Source organism: Camelus dromedarius, chromosome 9 (genome assembly GCF_036321535.1).
Source record: "Camelus dromedarius isolate mCamDro1 chromosome 9, mCamDro1.pat, whole genome shotgun sequence".
NCBI lineage: Eukaryota > Metazoa > Chordata > Mammalia > Artiodactyla > Camelidae > Camelus > Camelus dromedarius.
The window spans coordinates 42,589,837-42,616,093 of NC_087444.1; the positions used below are offsets into that span (position 1 = coordinate 42,589,837).

Below are 26,257 nucleotides of genomic sequence, written 5' to 3' on the forward strand. Positions count from 1 at the left end.
ATTATGAATTTGGGTATTTTCATATAAGTAATTTCTGTGACCTGTACCTACATTACTAAATATTATGGAAACTTCTAGTCATACGAAAGCATATTGCTTTTTCCAAAATCAAAATAATACAATATCTTATGGTAGCTCATGGAGAAAAAAATGTGACAATGAAAATATATATGTTCATGTATAACTGAAAAATTGTGCTCTACACTGGAATTTGATACAGTATTGTAAAATGATTATAAATCAATAAAAAATGTTAAAAAAAAACCCCACAATAACTAATAAATCAAAGGGAAACAGCAATATGAACAAAAAATAAAACTGTAATCATTTAATCTTTTAAAGAGGTAAAATGAGCTTAAAAGGCACAAAACTCCAGTTAACCACTTAAAACAAACTTCATCCCCCTAGATGAACTAGAAAAAGAAAATTCAACTTACAAAACACTCAATTTGCCTCAGATCAAACTCATTACCAAGTTCAGGACGAGTCAAATTTCTAACTGGTATGTTTGATATACTTACTGATGTTTCTTCCATTTTAAGCAATGATCATCACAGTAAGAGGTGCAAAGACAAACTTTCTTTTGAAATTCATGTAGGTGGTATGGGACTCTCACTGAACAATGTTTGGGGCTGTGTGAAGAAAGTACTTCAGATGACTCATCAATCTCAAACTAAGGAAAACACGGTCAGATCTGCAAAGGCATTTATGGAAGCTGTAGATCATCTTTACAAATTTCAGCATTATCATCAGCCAAAAACCAAAACCAGTTTTCTCCTAACTGAGAATGTAGTCATCTCAAATACAAAAAAATTAAAAATTGTCTAATTTCTAAACTTTGAAACGTTAAGATGGCAAATATTTCTTTAGGCTTCCCTATTTAGATGTTTGAGCATTTCACACAAGAATTTATTACTTGTCTGCCTCTCCCACTAGACTGTTACAAGTTCTCTTGAAAAGCTGGTAGTAGACAGGAAATAGAAAAACTTATGTTGCTTAAGTGTCTGTAAGTGTTTTGTTTGAAGATAATTTAAGACAACCTTCCAATATTTTTATTCTTCAACTAAAATAAGTGTGTGTATTTTGTCATGTGATCAACTGTATCTCCATAATGTGCATACCTAATTTCAAGTACAAAAAAATTGTTTGCAAAGAAGAAACAAATATGAAACGTGGTGTCCTGAGAGTGTGGCATTATAAAGTTAATTAACAAGAAAAAATATACCCAGCCACGGGAGAAGAAAATATGGGGGATGATTCTTTGCTCAGGATTAGTTGGAAGCCTTGAGACTGTTCCCTCCCCAAGGGTGGCACACACAGCCCTCTGTTAGCATTGTTCAGTAACAGGAGCCTCACCAACAGTAACCCTCCACGTGGCATCACAAGTCTCTTTATAGCAAAAGTCTTCCTTGTAGCTGCAAAGCATAGCGCATTCTTTGGGGAGATTGCAAACCCTTAAATTGTCAGATGCCAATCACATTAGTTTGTATGTCTGATGGGAAAGCCAGAGAAGATGCACTTTTTTCTAAGCTAAGTCTGTGGAAAGACAAAATGACTCAAATGGAAAACACTCAGCAAATCTCAGCCCACTTTCACTGAATACAGACATGAAGAAACTAGAATCCCTGTTCATAATGATATGCTGTAAGAGGTTGAAGTCAAACCTTAAAAGAAGTCCTAAGAGATTTTAAAAAAGCATTTTCATTAAAGCCAATAAAAGAAACCATCTTTAAAAGGAGATGAGTGATAATTTTAATTAAACTTTAGTAAGATAAGCAAAGTAAAATAACAAATAACAAGGTAGGAAAATAACTATTTGCCACTTACATCCCACGCAAAGGATTGACATCCCAAATATATAAGGAAATAAAGAAGAGAAAATAAGAATAGAGAAAAGTGCCAACAATGCTACAGAAATTCTGGACGGTTTAAATAAAAAGAAACACATCTCTCAACTATTGAAATATTCAAATTTACTCATATAAAGATAAATGCAAATTGATATTTTGCAAGGCTAGCTTTTCTTGCCTATCAGATTGGCAACGTTCCAGAAACCTGACAAGATCCTCTGTGGCAAAGCAGGGTGGAAACAGACTTCTCATATACTGCTGATGGGAATACAAAATGCCAAAACTTATCTACGGAAGGAAATTTGGCAATACCTACAAAAATCACATATTCATTTACTATTTGATGAAATAATTACACTTCTAGGAATCTAACCCAAAGACAAAATGGCAACATATTAAAAAGACATATAAAAACCAGGCAATTAATTGCAGCAAACATATAAATAGTATACTGACATATCAACATAGTACACACCTGAGAAAAATGATGAATATGGCTCGAAACAACAATGGAGTATTCTTTAGGATATATTGTTAAGTAAAAAGAATCAAGATGGAGTGAATGTGTGTAATATGCTACCAGATGCATACATGGATTATCTTTTATCTCAAGAAAAAGCAATGGAAGAATGAACTGTAAAATACAAGGATTGTGTCTAATGAAAGGGAGGTAGAAAAATGGAGGAAACAAATAGAAGCCAGACTTATGTATCTTGTTTAGTAGACTTTGGAAGTATATGCACCTCTTACATAATTATTCTATAAAAATTAAAAAGCAATTTCTAAAACTTAAAAGTGGCATGTATCCAGCAGTCAGCATAACCACAGAGTAACTCTTTAATTTTTCTGCACATACTAGTAGAATATACTCTTCTGGATAAAAGAACTGCAAGTAAATAAAAAAAATAAATATACCAAACTCTTTTTAGTAATCATACTTTTAGTGATTGTGTTAATATCATTATGTATGATATGACATGAAGAAAATTAATAACTTCATTGTTAACTGAAATTCTCAAAATGATTAAACAGTAATGGGATATAAGACGATTGAGACTAAAAAACCTGACTTGATCTGGAAGGATCACTGTGAACTCATTATATAACTTACATTGAAATTATAAAATGCACTATGCTCGCGCACTCAAAATCCTGTGCTTATGCACTGAGTATCCTTGAAACATGGACAAAACTAAATACCAACAAGCACCCATGGTGTGTAGACTGTGATTTCTAAATACCATTTCCTACTAAAATAAATCAGAATTTTAATAAATTCTGATTACTGGTCTGGAGCAGGAAATCTAAAAATGTGAACCTAGAATGTCTCGTATCTGAAAGCAGGCAAGCGATCAAAGACTAGCTAAACTCTAGTCTAGACCTAATTACCATCTTACAGGAATATTAGGGTGAATTGTATAAAACTGCCATTTTGTACATCAAAACCAGTTAAATATTGACCGTTTCATATAATTATGGCTAATATAAGGGATGAAGAATCAAATCAAACAATACTATAGAAACGTAATCATTAAATTATGAACTGTGGAAAAATTTACAGGGCTAATAGCACAACTTCTGTAACAGAAATATGCAAGAACAACACTGAGGGAAAAAAGAATAAAGAAAATAGAGGATAGCAAATAATTACAAGATATACCTTATTAGTTACATTCAAACAAGTAGATCTTTAAAAATCAGGAAATGTGAACTTTTGATTAGATACTGATTATACTAAGGACTTAACCTTACTTTCTGAGGTGTGATAATGATACTGCATTTAATTGCATTTAATTTTTTTCTTAAGAATCTTTTAGAGATTGGTACTAAAATATTTATAAGAAATTATTCAAAACAGTCCAATTGAAAGTCAGTGGGCATGAAGAAATGACAGGTTTTTCCCGTTCACCATTCAGCTACTGAGTAGCTAGATCATTCTGAGTACACGTATGATTGACTGACAAGTTACTGAGCAGATATTTACCTGTCTGTCTATATCTATCTGATCTATACACTCACACATACATTCCTTGTTTAAGAATTTTAAGTGCTAAAATAATCTTAATCGTGCTTCAAAGTGATATTCACTGTTAGCACTTTTTCTTTTGCTAGTCTTACTGTTGATGAACAGCGATATGATTAGGATGTACTGTGGCTCTCTGAGAATTTGGCTAGCTACTTATTTTTCATCAAGTCAGAGATAACTCCTCTGTACAACAGGAAAAATAGCGACCGGCTGTAGTATGATTGTGATGATTAATGTCTCTAGTGCATTCACGATTTCCGTCGTGAAGTGGCATGTCCCAGGTAACCTAGCAGAGTGTTTAAAATTAACAGAAATAATAGCCCTCAGAGCAAAGCCTGGCTCTGTCATTTAGGAGCTGGGGGCTCTTAAAGAAGCAAGCTACTTTCACTTCCTGGGCCTTCGGTTGTCCACCTACCAAATAATAGCTCATAAAATAGCTTCAATGAGATAGTACAGAATAGGTAAAGTGCTTATTTTAGTATTTGGCAAATAATGATGGTGATTCTTCCATTATAGGCTTTCAATAATAATTTACTAATATTATTATTATTATTATATTTTATATGGAGTTTTATGTTCTGCTCTGTTCAATTAACATCAGAGCAGTAACATGTACCGTGCTATTAAGAACACTTTATAAATGTCCTTCCTAATGGAAGAAGCACAATGTTGACAGGTTGCTATGGAAGCAGGAGGACCATCATCTGATGGAGAGACACCTCCTATGCATTTTCATGAGCAAGACTTCCGGGGTGGTAGGTAGTGCCTAGTTCATCATAGTTCATCGTTTTCCAACTTTTTTTTTTTAAAGGCTTCAAGTTGTCCAGCCATAGCCAAATGCTTATATTAATTTTATGTCACTTAATTTTGCTAAATGCAGTGCACCCTTTCTGTGTATAGTTATAAACATGGAAAAGCTTTTGTCTCCTTGAACATAATTGTCCATCAAGAAAGGAGTTTCAGTTTGGCTTTTTTTTTTTTTTTTTATACAACAAGGACAGATATGCTCCTGAGTGACAGTTAAATTTGTTGAAGGTATTAAATTGCTAATGCTAATGCATTTTACAATCTTCTGAACTGATTTAATATATTAGACTGCCACTCAAAGTTGTAATAAACAATACTGCGCTCTTAGTTGGAAATCATTCTGTCAGATCTGGAGGCTTTCAAAAATGCCCACCTATGTTCAGAGTTTACAAACACATTTTTATGTCTCTGTGGGCTGCCCCCAAAACCAATGGCATAAAGATTTCAATTTGCATTCCTTGCTGCAGAGTTTGGATGTAGTATGCAGCCTTAATAAACACCTGGCTGGAAATCTCTGAGGCTGAGAAATAATTCTCCACTTAGGGAGGTGAAGATGCTATTTCACAAAAGGGAAAAACATTTAAAACTTATTATCAGCTTACTTCATGTACTTGTTGTGCCTTTGTATGTATGGCCAAGGTTTGAACAGAGTACAGTAGGCATACACAGGCAAACAAAAAAACCCTGAATAACCACAGAAATCGAGTGAGGGAGATATGATTGCAATAGATACATATATTTCTTCTTAAGGACAAATAATTGGCTGTCAAGAAAAAGTATTTGACTCAGATTAGGTGTGAAATAGTAGCAGTAATCTCCCAGTAAGATTGTCAGTGTTTTATATAATCTACCTCATCTGATTTTCTCAATGAACTTGGGAAAGTAGGGGAGAAAGTATTATTCTCATTCACAAAGCAGAAAACCAGAAATTCCAGTTGGAAAAAAAACAATGGCACAGACAGATTTACCTGGGAATCCTGTCAATGGGGTCAAGATCAACTCAGATACTCTGCCTTAGAGTTCTAACTTCCTTTACTTTTCTTTTCATGTGGGGAAAAAAATCTTATTAGCGTTTTTAATTGCTAGTGAGGTTAAAATATTTTCATACACTTATTCCTTCTAATTTCTCTTCTGTGAATTTTTTCAGCTTTATTAAGGTATAACAGACAAACAAAATTGTAAGATGTTTAAAGTGTACAATACGATGATTTAATATATGTCGACATTGTGAAAGGATTTCCCACCCCATCAAGTTAATTAACACATTGGTAGAAACAGAGTAGAAAAGCAGTTGCCAGAGACTGGGGGATGCGGTAAGTAGGAAGAGTTCAATGCAAGGGTACAAAGGTTCAGTTATAAGATAAGTAAGTTCTGAGGATCTGGGGCATAAAATGGTAACTACGTTGGTAACGCTGTACTGTATCATTGAAATTTGCTAAGAGAGTAGAACTTAAATGTTTTCACACACAAAAAAAGACTTCTCATTGTATTACATTGTATCACAGTGAATGCCTTTCTGAGAAGAAAAATGTAACTTCCTTCTATTAATTTGGATGAAAACCTTAATGACAATAGGTAAGCTGGAAATTTGTTCTGGATAATGTGAATCAAAAAAAGATTTAAGCAAAGTGAGTAGTTCCAAAAAAAAATGACTGTATGCAGCGGGGTTGAAGACAGAAAAGAGCTTAATCCTTCAACAGCCCTGTCTTTAGGGAGTTTAAATTTTGAGGAAGGAAAAAAAAATTAAGTATCAGTATCTGGCATCATAGTATATAAATACAGGGAAGAAAAATAAAACAGTGTCCAGGGACCAAGTCTGAAGAAAAGTATCACGCTAGAGAGAACAGAGAGGGATGGCTTCCCTGAAGAGAGCCCTTGAACAGAAACACGAGTAGTGTGAGAGAACCAACAAGGTGAACACTGTGGAGGAGAGTGTTTGAAAGGAGAAGCTACAGAGGGGACTGACAAGATGGACTCTTACTGTACTGCTCACTTATTGGTTTTTCTTCAGATCCTACTTTGAAAAAAAAAAAAAAAGTAGGCAAATAGCAATGGAGATCAAAATTAAACTCTAGACATTATAAATTCATTTTTAAACTGCCAAAAACTGTCCTGAATACAGCAAACCCTCAATTTAATTTACTCTTGTGTTTTGTCCAGTCCCTAATTTATGGAAATGCTAACCCCTCCACTGGAAAGGTGCTCTCAGTGCAGAGAGGGACACCAGGATGCAGAGAGGGTCACCAGGAAAGGCCAGCTGGCTGCCTTCCAAAACCCTTCACATAGACTGTATTCATTACCACAGCTCAGTGTCCGATCTGGTCTTGCAAGCTCAGCAATGCTTCTGTCAACTCAAAGAAAGCAGTTCTGTGAGTGAGAGAGAGAGAGACAGAGAGAGAGAGAGAGAGAGAGAGAGAGAGAGAGAGAGAGAGAGAGAGAGAGAGAGAGAGAGAGTGAGTGAGTGTGTGTGTGTGTGTGTGTGTGTGTGTGTGTGTGTGTGTGTGTGTGTGTGTGTTGGGAGACCAGAAGCAGTGGGATATCATCAAATGAATAAAATCAGGACAATTTATTCATGCACAGAGAATTAATTGTCCATTACAATAGAATGTTCTTAAACACAGTGCAATTATTTTTCTATGAAATACCTTACACTTAGTAGGAGCTTAATTAAATTCTGGTTGAGTTGGATGTCCTTGCTGAAGGATACACTATGGGATTAGCCATGTAATAGATGCATGGTGAACATGTTTCAGAGCAAAGACAGTTTTTCATTGAAAAATTTGGATAGACTAATTCATGTAGTTATACAGTATGGACAGCCCTGGTAGTTGCAATTTATGTTTGTAAACCAAGAGTTAATTTGCCCTCTCCCCTCTCTGGAGCTTGATCAGATAATACTAAAAAACATGAATTGGCTTTCTGCTTGGTCTTCTTTTCCCTGAGATCTCACTGCTGACCAAATCACTTTGGTATTTCCATATTCTTTCTCCAGATGCGTTCATACTTTCTATCAAGTCTCTCTTGGGACAAACAGCCACACAACCTTTTAAAGCAGATTTAGCATAGTTCTGACTTGAATTCTGTGTTGATTGAGGCCTCCTCTTTCAGAAGGCTTTCTTTGTTTCCTTTTTTCCAAATGGAAGTTTATAGCACAACTTGTAAAGGAACATCCTCATATACACAGGAAATGACTTATCTTGAGGCCATTCTTCTCTTGAAGTCCTGTTAATGGAAACACAACTAGTCTTTTACTAAATATGCCAGAAAAATCAGTAAAACATTCCCCCTACAAGGGTTTTCTTAACTCCTTTGCCTACCTTCTTTGAAATGGCCAGCTTTGTTGAAACATTTGTTTAGAAATATTGTCACGGGGAGTGATGTCAGCAAGACGATGGAACAGGAAGTCCCGGCCCTCCTTCCCCACAAAACAATGATGCATGGACCACAATATCTTAAGATAAGTTCAGAGTCCGATTAAGAAGTTGTAGCATCCCAGAAAAGCAAAAAAAAACCTTGAGAACAGCCACACTGAGCCAGGAAGGAAGAGCAACTTCACAGTACCTGCACGAACCCCTCCCTCAAGTCCCCCCAGCTCCCTGCTGAGCGAGATTGCCTCGGCCTGTGACTTATCCCTCAAGGTCAAAGAAACTGGAGTGTGCATCCAAGTTGTGGGGACCTGTTTCTGTCTCACCTTACTTGTAGTGAGGGAAGCCACACGGTGGCTTTGAACACAACGCGGGAAACTAAGAACAAAGGAAAAAGGAGGGCAATTTAGTAGTCGGCATGGCTCTGGGAGACTGAGGAAAAGTGTGCAACACTGAGACTTCTCCCCCCAGGAAGAAGGGGGCAGAATGAAGTGTGTATCCAGCATCTAGGTCTTTCAGTGCACTGCACTAAGGAAATGGGGCAGGTGACTTACTGTGGCCAGCATGGCTTTGCAACATTGGGAAAAGGCACTTCTCCCGCAGGAGGAAGAGAGGACAGTGGAATGTGCACAACCACAGAAAACTTTTGAGAAGTACCCACGATCTCAAGCTGGGCTGATTGATAAAGATTATTCCCTATTAAAGCCAGCTGATAAAGAATGGGAGCAATGGAAGCTCCTTTAAATGAACAGGCATTAATATAAAGCTACAAAAAACGAGAATAATCAGAAAACCAAGACACGACCAAGGGAACAAAATAAATCTACGGTAGCTAATCCTATAGAAACAGATCAATTACTTCAGAATTAAAAATAATCACCTTAAAATAGCTTAGTGAAGTACAAGAGAACTCAGATAAATGAAGTCAGGAAATGATACATGAACAAAATTAAAATATCAACAAAGAGATAAAAACCATAAAAAAGGCAGCTGGACTATACAATAACCGAACTGGTAAAATCAATAGAAAGCTTCAAAGGCAGACTTGATCAGGCAGAAAAGAATCAAACTTGAAAATAGGTCATTTAAAATTTTCCTGTAAGAGGAACAAAAAGATAAAGAATGAAAAAGAGTGAAGAAATCCTGAGGGACTGATTATGAAAAGAATAATGCATTATGGGAGCGCCAGAAGAAAGAGGAAAAAGAAACATGCACGAAAATTATTGACAGAAATAATGGCTGAAAACTTCCCCAAGTTAGGATAGAAATAGGCACACAGATGCATGAAAGAACCCCACATAGGAAAAACTGAAAGAAATCTACAATGTCCATAGATTATCATAGAACTGTCAAAAGACAAAGACAAAGAAAAAATTCTGAAAACAACAAGATAAAAGTACTCATCAAATACGAAGAAGCCCTTATAAAATTATTATCAGATTTGGAAGAAACCTTGAAGATAAGGAGGAGGCAGGATGATCTATTCAAAGTGCTGAAACAAAACACTATAAATAAAGAATAATATGCCCAGCAAAACCATCCTTCAAAAATGAAAGAAAGAAAGAAAGACACCTAAAAATTAAGGGAATTTATCAACACTAAACCTGCCTCAGAAGAAATGTTAAAGGAAGTTCTTCAAGTTTAATAAAAAGATGCTAAATAGCAACATTAAAACTTTAGTACAAAACTTTCTAGAAAGTATAAAGGACAAATACAGAATACTATAATACTATAATAATGATGTGAGAATCACTTTTAATTTTAATACAAACATTAAAACACAAAAGTCTTAAGAGTTATTATTATTACAAAAATTTGTTAATGGATATAAAACATAAAAGTGTGAATTGTGGCATCAGTAAGAAAGGTAGGGGAGAAATAAAAATGTAGAGTTTTGTATATGATTGAAGTTACACTTCTAATCAGCTTAAAATAAAATATTACAATAAAATATTTTATGTAAGGCTCATGATAACTACAAGGAAATTACGTACAGAAGAGAAGAGAAAGGAATTAAAGCATATCTCTAGTTTAAAAAAAATCAATGAAACACAAAGACAGCAAGGGAAGGAAATAGGAGCAAAAGAACAATAAAACAAATAGGAAACAATCAACAAACATGGTAATAATAAGCCCTTCTCTATCAATAATTACTTTAAACATAAATAAATTAAAACTCCCAATCAAATGACATAGACTGGCTAAATGAATAAAAATAACATGACCCAACAGTATGCTGTCTGTAACAGGCTCACTTTAGATTTAAGTAAACACAGAGGCTGAAAGCAAGGTTGACAGAAAAAGATTCCATGCAAATTATAACAAAAAGAGAGCTATTTATATCAGGCAAAATGGACTTTACATTAAAAACTGACACTAGAGACAAGGAAGGACATTATATAGTGATAAAAGAAACAATAAAAAAAATAACAATTATAAATATATGCAAGCCCAACATCCAAGAAATTAAATATATAAAGCTAACATTGACGGAACTGAAAGGTGAAATACAGCAATACAATAATAGTGGAGTCTTCAATACTACACTTTCACTAATGGGTAGAACATCCAGACAGAAAATCAATAAGGAAACAGAGGACTTCAACAAACTCTAAAGAACAAATGGACCTAACAGACACATATAGAACATGCCACCCAACAGCAGCAGAATACGCATTCTTCTCAAGAGCACAAGGAATGTTCTCCAGGATAGATTACAGGCCAGAGAGTAAGTCTTAAGAAATTTCAGAAAATTTAAATCATATCAATTATCTGTTTCTGACCACAGTGGGATTGAACTAGCAATCAATAAAAGAAAAATTGAAAAATTCATAAAAATGTTTAAACTAAACACACCTCTGAATAACCAGTGGGTCAAAGATAAAATCAAAAAGGAAATCAAAAACTGTCTTGAAACAAATGAAAATGGAAACATAACATACCAAAACTAATGGAATAGAACACAAGCAGTTTTAAGATGGAAGCTTATAGTGATAAATTAAGAAAAACAGAGATATCCTAAATACACAACCTAATGTTAAACCACAAGAAGCTAGAAGAATTAAAAATTGAGCCTAAAATTAGTAAAAATATGGAAATAAAAGATTAGAGCAGAAATAAACAAAATAGAGGACAGAAAAACACCAGGAAGTATTAATGAATCTAAGATATGGTTTTTGAAAAACAAAATTGACAAACCATTAGCTAAATTAAGAAAAATAAAAGAGAAGGTTAAAATTTTTTAAATTAGAAATGAAAAAGGAGAAATTACAGCTGAAGCCACAGAAATTAAAAAAGATTATAAGAAACTACCAAATAAGAGAACAATTATGTATCAACAAACAGGTAACCAGGGGGTCGCGTGTGAATTCCTACAAACATACACTCTACCAAGAATGAAACATCAAGAAACAGAAAATCTTAACAGACTGGTAATGAGTAATGCGACTGAATTTGTAATCAAAGATTTCCTAACAAGAAATATCTGGACCAGATACCCTTTGGAGTGAACACTTCCAAAAACACTTTATGAGACCAGCATTACCCTGATACAAAAGCCAGACAAAGATACCACAGGAATAGAAAATTACAGGCCATTGTCCCTGATGAACGTAAGAACAAAACCCTTAACAAAATATGAGCAAGTCAAATTCAACAGTACATTTAAAGGATCATACACAATAACCAACTGGGATTTACCCTTAGGATGCAAGGATAGTTCAATACATACAAATCAATTAATGTGACAGAACACACTAACAGACTAAAGGGTAAAAGTCATGATTGAGAAAGAATTCTAGGAAGATAGTAGAGTAGGAGGCACTAGGAACCTGAGTCCCCACTTACATAGTAATTGCACTAGCAGAATCTGCCTCATGCAACTATTTAGGAATTCTGGTGTCAACTGGAGACTTGCAAATTCCAGGGGAAGGCTTGGACCAACCGCATGGCAGACAGCTGTCCATGTCTCCTGGAGTGCTGTGCATACAGAGTGCAGGGGGCAGGGTGGGCAAGAAGAACACAGTCCTCCAAATACTGGTGATCCATGCTGTGATTGCTGATTGCTATTTTGATCTTAGAAGTGCGAAGAGGCAAGCAGCCACTCTTGCTGTACCTCTCCTAGTTGCTGCAAGCCACACCCCCTCTGACTGAAGTTTCTTCCAAAGGACTTAAAGGGCCAGCATCTTCCCATCACCACCACCCTGCCCCACCTTCATTTTTCTTTTTTCTCTTTTTGGGAGTCAGATTTTTTTTTTTTTTTTTTTTGAGAAAAGCACTTGATAACATTTAATGAATCTTCCACCATGTGGCTTCAAGCTACCAGGACACAGGCGCCACCCACACCCTTAATCTTCTCCTCAGCTCTTCTGCTGAAGAATTTGGCATTCACAATGACAGGCTGTTTAGGGAGCTTTCCCTTCCCCAGAACTTTGTAGTACCCCAATCGTACCACATCAATGATAGGAGCAACTCCAGTCTTGTTGTTGGCAGCATTTACCCATCTCTGCTCACTGACCAAGGTCCATAATTTATCAAGGTTGACAGTTGGGCAGAAGCTTTGGTTCCTCTTTAAGCGGTAATGCCTCATACCAACTTTCCCAAAGTATCCTGGGTGATATTTGTCGAGGTTGATCACAGGTGGTGATGCATGCCACCAGCATTACCCGGGCTTCCCGGATGCTTCCGGTGTTTGCCGATGCAGCCGTGGCCGTGGCTCACGTGGCCCCTAAGTTTCCAGGTCTTCCTTAGTCTGGATGACATATAAGCAGCCGAGAAGAGGTGGCAGTCAGATATTAAAGACTAGTATGTTGAAACCCAACTGAATACATGAGGAAAACTATGAAGTGATTTTGTTATACCCAGGGAAAGTCATAGGCTCAGAAGAGACCTTAACTTTACTTTTCAAGCTGATCCTCAGCACAGAGATAGCACAAAACAACAACAAAAACAATAAACAAAACAATACAAACAAAAAAGCAAATAGTGGAGAATTAGTAGAATCTAATTTCCAGATTTGTCTTATTATATTCAAATGTCCAGAACATGATAAAAATCACCAACCATACATGGAAACAGAAAAGTATAAGCCTTTCAAATGAAAACAAAAAAATATTTATATATATACACATACAGAAACTGCCCTGAAAAGACCTGATGGCAGATTTCCAAGCAAAGACTAAATGAATTTCTAAAACATGCTAAAATTACTAAAGGAAGGGTAGACAAAATTTTAAAAATGAGGTATGAGCAAAATGGAAATATCAATAAAGAGACAAACTTAAAAAAAAAAATAAATTTGAGGCTGAACAGTACAGTAGTTAAAATATTCACTAGAGAGATTCAAAGGCAGATTAATAGAAAGAAGAAAGAACTAGCAAACCTTGACAGGAAAATGGAAATTATTAAGTCTAAGTTCTAAGAAACAGAAAGATTAAAGGAAAAATGAACAGGTCCTAAGGAACCTATGAGGCCCACCAAGTGGACCAACAAATGCATTCTGGGAATCCCAGAGGGAGACAAGAGAGAAGGAGAGAGAGAACATTTGAATAAATAATGGTTTAAAAATTCCCAAATTTAAAGAAAGAAATGAGTATAAACATCAAAGAAGTTCAACAAACTCCAAGTAAAATGCATTCAAAGACACCCACATTGAGATACATTATAATCAAAACAGTCAAAAGCCAAAAACCAAGAATCTCAAAAGCACCAAGAGAGAAGGGACTCATTACATACAAGGGACCTTCATTATCAGCAGATTTCTCATCAGAAAGTTTGGTTGATATGTTTAAAAAATGAAACAAAATTTCAGCCAAGAATTCTATAACCAAAAGAGAAATCAAGAAAATAATCTCATTACCATGAGAATAAAATCAAAAGGAATAAAATACTAGGAATAACTTTATCCAAGGAGGTGAAAGATCTGTACATTGAAAATTATATATACATTGATGAAAAAATTGAAGACACAAATAAATGAAAAGATATCCCATGCTCATGGATTGGAAGAATTAATATTGTTCAAATCCAAACCATCCAGAGCAATCTACAGATTCAATGCAATCCCTATTACAATTCTAATGGCATTATTTACAGAAATAGAACAATCTAAAATTTTGTATGGAACCACAAATGACCCTGAATAGCCAAAGCAATCTTAAGAAGAATAAAGCTGAAGGCATCACACATCTTGACTTCAAATTATATTATAAAGTTGTAGGAATTAAGATGGTATGGTATTGGCATAACAAGATACACAGATCAATGGAACAGAATAAAGAGCTCAGAAATAAACCTATTCATAGATGACCAATTACTTTACAACAAAGGAGCCAAGGACATACAATATGAAAAGAACAGTCTCTTTAATAAATGGTGTTGGGAAAACTGCATAGTTATATGCAGAAGAATGAAACTGGATGGTTATCTTATACCACACACAGAAATAAAACCAAAATGGTTTAAAAACTTCAACATATGATTGAAACCATAAAATCCCTAGAAGAAAACATAGGTGGTAAGCTCCTTGATCAATCTTGGCAATGATTTTTTTGGATTTGACACCAAAAGCAAAAACAAACAAGTGGGATTATATCAAACTAAAAAGCCTTCTGCAATGGAAAGGAAATCACCAACAAAATGGAAAGGTAACCTATCAAATGGGAGAATATGTTTGCAAATCATATTTTATAAGGGACTAATATCCAAAATATATAAATAATTCATACAACGCAATAGCAAAAAATTGTTAAAAATGGGGAGAAGATCTGAATAAACATTTTTCCAAGGAAGACACACAGATGGCCAACAGGTACACAAAAAAGTGTTCACCATCACTAATTATCAGGAAAATGCAAATTAAAACTACAATGAACTATCACCTCATACCTATTAGAATGGCTACACCAAAAAGACAAGAAATAACAAGTGTGAGAATGTAAACTGTAAACTGTTACTATGGAAAACAATAGGGAGGTTCCTCAAAAAAATTAAAAAATAGAATTCCCATATGATCCAGCAATTCCACTTCTGGGTATTTACCCAAAGAAAACAAAAACACTAACTCAAAAAGATATATGCACCCCCATGTTTACTGCACCATTATTTACAGTAGCCAAGACATGGCAGCAACCTAAGTGTCCATCAATGGATGAATGAGTAGAGAAAATGTGATATATACACACACTGGAATATTATTCAGCCATAAAAAGGAAGGAAATCCTGCCATTTGCAGAAAAATGGATGGACCTTGAGAGCATTATGATTAAGTGAAATAAATCAGACAGAGAAAGAGAAGTATTATACGACCTCACTTATGTGAGGAATCTAGAAAACAAAACACTTGAAACCAATATATAATGTTATGTGTCAATTACATCTCAATATAAATAAGTAAATAAATAACAATGAGATGTCACCTCACACCTGTTAGGGTGTCTATTATCAAAAAAAAAGTGTCGGAGAGGATATGGAGAAATTGAAACACTGTTATACTTTAGTGGAAATGCAAAATGGGGTGGCCACTATGAAAAACAGTATGAAGCTTCCTCAAAAAAAAAAAAAAAAACATAGAACTACCAAATGATCCAGCATTCTGTTTCTGGATATATATTCCTAAATAATCAAATCACTATCTCAAATAGATATCTGTATCTTTACTCCCATGTTCATGGTAGCCTTATTCACAATAGCCAAGGTATGGAAACAACCTAAATGTCCATAAACAAATGAATGGATAAAGAAAATGTTGTGTGTGTGTGTGTATGTATATACACATACAATTCCACCCCAAAAAAGAAGGAATTCCTGCCATTTGGGACAACATAGATGACTTGCTAAGTGAAGTCAGTCAGTCACAGAAGGATGAATACTGCATTATACCACTTCCATGAGTGATCTAAAATAGTCAAACTCATAGAAGCAAGAAATCAAATTGTGGTTGACAGTGGCTGGTGGGAGGGAGAAATGAAGAGTTGTTATTAAATGGGACAAAGTTTTAATTATGCAAGATTAATTACTTTGAGATCTGCTATACAACACAGGTCCTATAACTAACAATAGTGTATTATGCACTTAACAAATTTGTTAAGAGTGTAGATCATGTGTTAAGCGTTATTACAACAAAAAAAAAGGAGTTTCAAGTAAACTGTTGAAGATGATAGGTATCTTTGTTACCTTGATCGTGATGATAGTGTCATGGGTGTATGCATACGTCCAGCCTCATCAAACTATATACATTAGAAGTGCATTTTTTGTATGTCAATTACACCTCAAAAAAAAAATGTTAGAAGATACTTTCATAAAAAGCAAGTTGAATGAAAGTTGAGTTTCTCTGAATATCAGACAGGTTTAAGAAACTGGGCTTAGTAAAAAATTTAAACCCTGATTGTTGATGTAAGACAAGTACTTAAAATATCAAGCACGATAGTTGGTAGCTCCCTGTTGTTGTCAAAGGCAATTCTAAATTTCTTAGCACTTATTTAACAAATATATATTGAGTAACTTTTATGCTCCAGGCATTGTGCTAGCTCTCGGGGAATGCAAAGATGATAAAGACACAGTCTTCTGTGATATGGCTCTTTGGTGCGTCTCCTATCTTGTCTTGCCACTGCTCCCCTACACGTGTCTTCAGGCAAACTGAGCAATTAGAGTGTGCAAACTCACCAGTTGTGCTAAACTCCAGATCTTCTGTAAACACATGCTTCTCTGTAGAATGCCCTCCTTGCCTTGCCTGCCTGAAAAACATCCTTTTTCATCAAGTCTCAAGGCTTCTGACTCACCCAGTATTAATTACTGCCACTGTTTTACCTCCTCTTGTCCAGTGCTTGCTACTATTATCATAGCCATTATTTGTTGATTTGTCTGACTCTTCTCAGACTTCGTATGACTTGAAAAAAAAAACACCAAGACAATTCTGTCTTCTTTTCTGAATCCTCAGCTTCTTATCCAGTGCCTAACATTCAATACAGGCTGAGCAAATGTTGGCCTTAAGAATTAGTGAATATGTTATACCAAAAATAAATGCTATAAAAGTTAATAAAAGGAAAGGTTCACAGTTGGATGGGGCCCTTGGTATGCTGGCAAATGTTTAACAACTGGCTCCCCAGGAAACCAAAGGATCACAGACTTACAATGTTTGCTGATTTGCTTCATGTAAATCTCCCACCATGTCCGATTTTAATGCTGTCGTCATTCTCAAATAGTACTCCTAAGTAAAACCCAGAGCATAGGTTATAGTAAAATAATTCTGAAGTATTGATTTTTTAATGTCTATTACTTTGGTGTTTCTTTTTTTTTTTTAACAAGTTTTTATGTTTTTTTGTTTTGTTCCTTTGTTTTTTGGGGAAGAGGGATAGGTAATTCGGTTTATTTATTCGTTTTTTTAATGGAGATACTGGGGACTGAACCCAAGACCTCATGCATGCTAAGCATACATCCTACCACTGAGCTACACCTTTCCCCCTATTACTTGGGTTTTTAAATATAATTTAATAAGTTGTGAGTTTGTATAGTTATTTTTAAATTGGGGTCATGTGTAACAGTTGGCTTGTAAAATTCTTGAAAATTTTATAATTAACTCCTGTGAGTTGGTATGAGTCAGTGCCAGCACACCACTAAATGAAGCATTATAGGTAGAGTAGTAAGACAATTTCATAGAAGAGGTAGTACTTATTTACTCTGTTTATTATGAAGCAGTTATATCAATAAGACAATTGAGTTGGAGAATATATGATCCCTAAGGACACTAACTTTCCCATCTTTAATTTCCTGGTTTATCCCTGGTACCAAGACAAGGGCTGGACACATACTTAGTACTCATAATTCATTAAATGAATGAATGTTTAGTACAAAACACATTTTATAGCCTCTTAACTGCAACACTAAGTCAAATCATAGAGACCTCTATTGGTAAAGGGCAGTTAATTGAGCCCCATTCACACAATGTTCACGTGTTACTTTTATTTAAAAATGAACAACAGTGGTGAGAATCTTGCCCAACCAGAGACCTCAGTCATCTGAAAGTGTTGGCCAGCATTCAAAATATGGTGGCATGCCAAGACAAGAAAAGCTGGTATCCCCAAGTACACTGCGAGCTGCTGAACCAGCGACAGAAGCCACACACTTGGGGATTTCCTGTTCTATGAGAAAAAGAATTCATTGTTTGCTTAAGCTATGCTAGGTTGAGTTTTTTGTTACTTGCAGCCAATATCTAATGCATCTAACACTGGCTAATGGACAACTCTTCATGAGCATGTGCAGAGGAGGAAAAGGTAAAAGTGACGGTTGAGCGGGTCTGTGGCCCATGAACAAAATTACTGGGACTTCTGAGCAAAACACAAACCTCTCTTCCTTCTGGGCTCAGAGCCACTTTATCTTGCACAAGGTGGTAGGTTACGCAGGAGCCGGAGTCCAACAGACACATAAATAAGCTGCCTACAATAATGGAAGAATGTCACTGCAAATATTTGACATTCCCTGTACAGTTTGGAAGACTGATAAAATCATACTTGTAAAAAAGACATGTTGTATTGCCAATCCAGAGCTGCTTCTCACATACCGTCTGGCACATATGTCTTACTGCTCGGCACAAGCAGCAGAAGGAATGAACAAGAAGAAAAGAGCAATTTCCCCACCGTAAATTGGAAAGTCTGCCAACCAGCTAAGTGATCTGCCATCAATCAGTGTTAAATTCTCCTTAGCAGCAGAAAATTCAAGGGCTAAGTATTACTGAGAGATTTCACACAGTGACTAATGGTATATGACAAACACATTTAAAATCTGCATAGACCAGCACCAGTTTAAAATGTAACATGAATAATAAATAATTTTGAAGAAATACCAGCATGCAAAATAAGATATAATCTTTTCAAACACCAATTACACAGAATATTATAGTTCTGGAAAGGCATTTGCAAACTGACCAAAACAAAGTCCAAAGTGTAATTCACACAGAAGGCAACTCTATTTGATGGTTTTATACATAAACAGATTTTGAAAGTGTTAGGCAGATAAGCTATAAGATACTGGTCACTGAGGTGTAACCAGGAAAAATCCCAGGTCTCTGCTGAGTTATAAATGGTCGTCAGTGAGGATTCTGGACAGGCATAAATGCAACAGGACAGGCTTCCCGTTTTCCAGGAAATAGAATTCTTTGTGAGAATAAGAGTTTTCCTTTTTTTAAACCAGGCTGAGCTACAAACCTAGAAGAAAAACGTGTAGATGGGATGTGGGCACTAGAGGATTTAAAAATAAAATTTTCTTAAATTTATGGGACTTTGGTATGTGTAAAGCAAGAAAAATAGCACTGGCTTTGGAAATATGGATTTGAGACTAATCCTAAATTTACCCCATCTCAGCTTCCTTATTGATTTCATGTAAAACAATGGGACTAATTTCAGTTGTGAAGGGCAAATAACGAAGCATGTAGGAAAAGTATCACAAATGGTAAAGGATTATTCACAGGTTTGTATTATTGTTCTATTACTTGTTTTAAAACTAGGACAATCCATAAACGATAAATGCTGGAGAGGGTGTGGAGAAAAGGGAATCCTCCTACACTGTTGGTGGGAATGTAGTTTGGTGTAGCCATTATGGAAAAAAGTATGGAGATTCCTCAAAAAACTAAAAATAGACTTACCATATGATCCAGCAACCCCACTCCTGGGCATATATCCAGAGGGGACTCAAATTCAAAAAGATACATGCACCCCAATGTTCACAGCAGCCAAGATATGGAAACAACCTAAATGTCCATCAACAAGACGACCGGATAAAGAAGTTGTGGTCTATTTTTTACAATGGAATACTACATCAGCCATAAAAAGAATAAAATAATGCCATTTGCAGCAACACAGATGGACCTAGAGATGTCATTCTAAGTCAAGTTAGCCAGAAACAGAAAGAAAAATGCTATATGATATGCTCATATATGGAACCTAAAAAAAAAAAGAAGAAAGAGGACACTAATGAATTCATCTACAAAGCAAAAATAGATGCACAGACATAGTAAACAATCTTATGGTTACCGGGGAAAGGGAGTGGGAAGGATAAATTTGGGAGTTTGAGATTTGCAAATGTTAGCCACTATATATAAAAATAGACAAAAGCCCCCAAGTTTCTTCTGTATAGCACAGGGAACTATTATTAATATCTTGTAATAACCTTTAATGAAAAAGAATATGAAAATGAATACATGTAAGTATATGCATGGCTGTGACATTGTGCTGTGCACCAGAAATTGACACATTGTAACTGACTGCACTTTATGTTAAAAAAAAAAAAAAAAGGAACTTCTATAAAGTAAACAGGTAACACCCACCTTGTTGAAATTAAGCTCCTGAAAGTTTTGAGAACTATGGAAGCTATATTAACAAGCAAATAAGTAAAGGCAATTTTTAAATCACGAACACTAAATTTTGTTAATTCATCTCCCAAATATTAACACATTTATTCTTCAATTAAGTCCCATTTTTCACAGGTGTGCCACAATGAACTATATTTCCTTGATTGGATTTTAATTGTTGTTATCAAGAGTTTAAAATTTTTTGACAAAACTGAAATTTCCATATATTACTTTGGTGAATAGTTAATATACAACTTCTTCATTCTGAAGCAGTAGGGAGCAGTAAGCATCACCACTAGGATTGTATTTTGTCATGTAAATGAAGCTGAATGCCTCTATAGTGTTGTGAGGGCGCAAATAATTAGTCTACTGATTGAGAAATTTAAGAAAAACAAGTAGAGTTTTTAAATTTCTTTGACCTCATTTGGTTATCACAAAAGGCCTGTGATGTATAATAGGCCATCACTCATATTCCCTTTTGAAAGATGAGAAAAATCAATCTCATAAGTTAACGAAATGTTTTTGTAAAATCTCCCAGAAAATTAATAATATCAGTAGAATGAAAATTCAGGGCTTTGCACGCTTTTATGAGCTATACTTTCTGTACCAATCTCAGTAATGTTCAGGACAGCACCCTACTTTACCACCTGAAAAAACAGCATGAGTTGGTAAAAACAACAATTTTGAATATTTTTAAACTCAGTTTTACCTCTTAAAATATTCAAAGTAACTAAACCTGAATTTATGAAGCCATTTAAAACCCACCACGGTCTTATTTAAATTATACTTGTATTTCATGAACATTAATTTTTTTTTTCCAAGAATGGTACAAACTTAAAAGTAGTGTGGCAGAATCCAGATTTCTAAATTATTATATTAGGGGAAAGACTCTTGGGTATTGGGTGTTCTAGTAAGCAGAAATAGGGCACATTATTCTGAGGCAACAATCCTCAAGTTTCAGTGGCTTAACAAAACAAAGTTCATTTTTTTTCAAGTCACACAAAGATCACAGGGTCCTGACCAACCCTCCAGGAAGTACCACTCATGCTGGATTGGAAGTCTGAGCTGCTGCTTTTACTCCATGACCACTGTAGCAGGGAGGAGTGAGCTGGAGACTCCAGTGCTGGCAGTTTAAAGCTTCTACACACAGTTCTTTGGCCAGAGAAAGCCAGGGGTACGTTGAAACTCAAAAGGGTTGCTATGAACTGAGTTTGTGACCCCTTCAAAATCCAAACCCCCAATGTGACGGTATTTGGAAATGGAACCTTTGGGAAAGACTTAGGTTTAGATGAGGCCATTAATCTCTTTACGATGAGATTAATGTCCTCTTAAGAAAACACATCAGAGACCTTTACATTCTCAGTCTCTCTCTCCCCTATTCTGTTTCTGTCTCTCTCTCCCTGTCTGCCATGTCAAGCAAAACATGCCATATGCACATTTTGTGTATATATGTGTATAATTAAATTTTTAGCCGAATGTATAGTGGAATTTTTCCAAGGTCAGATGATAATAATAAATTAATGTGTATCCTAAAGGAATAAAAAGTGCTCTCATGGAGAAATTACAACAAACAAAATAGAAATACAGAATATCATACAAGAATATTATGAAAAACTATATGGAACCAAACTGGATAACCTAGAGGAGATGGACAAGTTTCTGGAAACATACTGTCCACCAAAACTGAATCAAGAAGAATCTGAACACTTGAACAATCCGATCACTAGAAAGGAAATAGAAATAGCAATTAAAAACCTCCCTACAAATAAAAGTCCAGGACCGGACGGCTTCACCGGGGAATTCTACCAAACATACAAAGAAGAACTCATACCAGTCCTTCTCAAACTCTTCCAGATGATTGAAAAGGAGGGAATACTCCCAAACTCATTCTATGAAGTCACCATCACCCTGATACCAAAACCAGGCAAAGACACTACAAAAAAAGAGAATTATAGGCCAATATCACTGATGAACATAGACGCCAAAATCCTCACCAAAATTTTAGCAAATAGAATCCAACAACACATAAAAAAGATTATACATCATGACCAAGTGGGGTTCATCCCAGGGACACAAGGCTGGTTCAACATACGCAAATCAATCAGTGTAATACATCACATCAACAAGAGAAAGGACAAAAACCACATGATCATCTCAATCGATGCAGAAAAAGCATTTGATAAAATTCAACACCCATTTATGATAAAAACTCTCACCAAAGTGGGTATAGAGGGAACATGTCTCAACATAATAAAAGCTATATATGACAAACCTACAGTCAGCATAGTACTCAACGGTGAAAAACTCAAAAGCTTCCCACTAAAATCTGGGACAAGACAAGGATGCCCACTATCACCACTCCTATTCAACATAGTCCTGGAAGTCCTAGCCACAGCAGTCAGGCAAGAGAGAGAAATAAAAGGGATCCAAATTGGAAAAGAAGAGGTAGAAGTGTCATTATATGCTGATGACATGTTACTATATATAGAAAACCCTAAAAGGTCCACACAAAAGCTACTAGAGCTGATTGAAGAATTCAGCAAGGTAGCAGGTTACAAAATTAACGTTCAAAAATCAGTTGCATTTCTTTACACTAACGAAGAATCAACAGAAAAAGAAAGTAAAGAAACAATCCCCTTTAAAATAGCACCCAAAGTAATAAAATATCTGGGAATAAATCTAACCAAGGAGGTGAAAGAATTATACACAGAAAACTATAAACCATTGATGAAGGAAATTAAAGAAGACTTTAAAAAATGGAAAGATATTCCATGCTCTTGGATTGGAAGAATCAATATTGTTAAAATGGTCACACTGCCCAAGGCAATCTACAGATTTAATGCAATCCCTATCCAATTACCCAGGACATATTTCACAGAACTAGAAAAAATCATAATAAAATTCATATGGAACCATCAAAGACCTAGAATTGCCAAAGCATTACTGAAGAGAAAGAAAGAGGCTGGAGGAATAACTCTCCCAGACTTCAGACAATACTATAGAGCTACAGTCATCAAGACGGCATGGTATTGGTACCAAAACAGACATATAGACCAATGGAACAGAATAGAGAGCCCAGAAATGAACCCACAAACTTTTGGCCAACTCATCTTTGACAAAGGAGGCAAGAATATACATTGGAATAAAGACAGTCTCTTCAGCAAATGGTGTTGGGAAAACTGGACAGCAGCATGTAAAACAATGAAGCTAGAACACTCCCTTACACCGTATACAAAAATCAACTCAAAATGGATTAAACACTTAAACATAAGACAAGATACAATAAACCTCCTAGAGGAAAACATAGGCAAAACATTATCTGACATACATTTCAAAAATTTTCTCCTAGAAGAAATAAAAGCAAGAATAAACAAATGGGACCTAATGAAACTTACAAGCTTCTGCACAGCAAAGGAAACCAGAAATAAAACAAGAAGAAAACCTATGGAATGGGAGAAAATTTTTGCAAGTGAAACCGACAAAGGCTTGATCTCCAGAATATATAAGCAGCTCATACGACTCAGTAAGAAAAAAATAAACAACCCAATCCAAAAATGGGCAGAAGACCTAAACAAGCAATTCTCCAAGGAAGACATACAAATGATCAAAAAGCACATGAAAAAATGCTCCATATCACTAATTATCAGAGAAATGCAAATCAAAACTACAATGAGGTATCACCTCACACCAGTCAGAATGGCTGTCATTCAAAAATCCACAAATGACAAATGCTGGAGAGGCTGTGGAGAAAGGGGAACCCTCCTACACTGCTGGTGGGAATGCAGTTTGGTGCAGCCACTATGGAAAACAGTGTGGAGATTCCTCAAAAGACTAGGAATAGACTTACCATATGACCCAGGAATCCCACTCCTGGGCTTGTATCCAGAAGGAAATCTACTTCAGGATGACACCTGCACCCCAATGTTCACAGCAGCACTATTTACAATAGCCAAGACATGGAAACAGCCTAAATGTCCATCAACAGGTGACTGGATAAAGAAGATGTGGTATATTTATACAATGGAATACTACTCAGCCATAAAAACCGACAACATAATGCCATTTGCAGCAACATGGATGCTCCTGGAGAATGTCATTCTAAGTGAAGTAAGCCAGAAAAAGAAAGAAAAATACCATATGAGATCGCTCATATGTGGAATCTAAAAAACAAAACCAAAAACAAACAAACAAACAAAAACAAAGCATAAATAAAGGACAGAAATAGACTCACAGAGAATACAGACTTGTGGTTACCAGGGGGGTGGAGGGTGGGAAGGGATAGACTGGGATTTCAAAATTGTAGAATAGACTACACTGTATAGCACAGGGAAATATACACAAAATGTTATGATAACTCACAGAGAAAAAAATGTATCAATGAGTGTGTATATGTCCATGAATAACTGAAAAATTGTGCTGAACACTGGAATTTGACATAACATTGTAAAATGATTATAAATCAATAAAAAATGTTAAAAAAATAGTGCTCTCACAAAAAAGTTTATTACATAAATGTCTTACTGTATAATGATAGTAGATAAAATAAATTGATATGACCATTCTTTATATATTTAATCACATTTAATGTTTATAAAGAACCTATTAAGATCATTACTTTCAAAAATAAGAAAACAAAGACACAGAGAAATTAACTAACCTGTCAAAGTTCACATAACAGCTCCAAACCAAGTCTTAATCCAGGCTGTGACCTGTTCTATTGCCCCATGCTACAAGGCAGGTCTTAGCTTTTGCAGTAGTTCCTTTTTATGATTTTTTTTTCTTGCTCTTTATGTATGTGTGTCTTATTTTATGGATACTTATATTCCAAGAATATGATGTTAGGCAGTAAAAATTCAACAGCTCCTATACTTTTAAAGAAAACAAAAATACCTCGAAGTACAAGGTTTGCTTGATTTAGTTGATCGTTATGAAATCAGGTAATATGAAGAAGGAGTAGACTGCTGCAGCACATTAAGAATTCCATGTCTGAAATTAGCAGATGGCAGCCACTGTAACTTTCTCTTCAGCAGCTCCATCAGTGGCAGACGCAAGTGTTATGCTAGCATATTTCTGTTCAGGAACAGGACAGGAGCAGTGTTACCAGCTCGCTGTAACTGTTCCATGATTCAGCAGTTGAGTCACTTAATGGCTCCCATGCATATACCAACTCATATAATTTTAAGAAGGGTCTAGTGTGTGGACCATCTGTTACAATAAATCCATAGTGCCTTGAGACATCAGTGGATAATAACTGTGATGCCCCTTCTTGAGTAACTAGGCTGCACCTTTACAGAAGGTGAAAAGTATAGAAAGAGTATGTTGGAATTATGTATGCTGAGGATTGTACCTAGTTCATTTCAACTTGTTTATGACACATTAACAATCAAAAGGAATCCTGCTATTGGCCAACAAATGGTATTAATATTTTTTAATCCATCACATGTAGACATGGAGGAACAGGGTAGGAATTCAAACTCACTGCAGCATCCCCTAACTGTAAAAATGCCATAGCATCCCCTACGTGTAAAAATATCTTAACTTCTTTTATATGCTTTTAATAGAGACGTACAAGTGTGACATAAAAACCTAAAGGAAAGCTCATAAGAGCAATGAAAACCATTGGTCAGTTATATATTAACATCTTACAAAGTACAAGACAGTATTAGGCACTGATGTTGTAAGGATCATCATGTCATGGTCCACGCCACTTGTGGTCAAGAATAGGACACATAATTATGGCACAGTAATATGAGTGCTGTGGGAGAGCTCAGCAGAATTACTGAAGTGGAAAAGACAACAATCTATCAAGATCAAGAATGGAAATACAGGGAGGAGGCTATCTATCTTAAATATTGAAAGCTACTTAAGA

General features: G+C 35.5%; 1 long non-coding RNA gene and 1 pseudogene across 1 annotated transcript in view; both read right to left on the reverse strand.

The window, feature by feature from the left end:
* Positions 1–26,257, reverse strand: part of LOC135322169 (uncharacterized) — a 407,093-nt gene that overhangs the window by 199,157 nt on the left and 181,679 nt on the right. The window lies entirely within an intron of this gene.
* On the reverse strand, positions 12,322–12,809 carry LOC105093791 (large ribosomal subunit protein uL15-like; annotated as a pseudogene).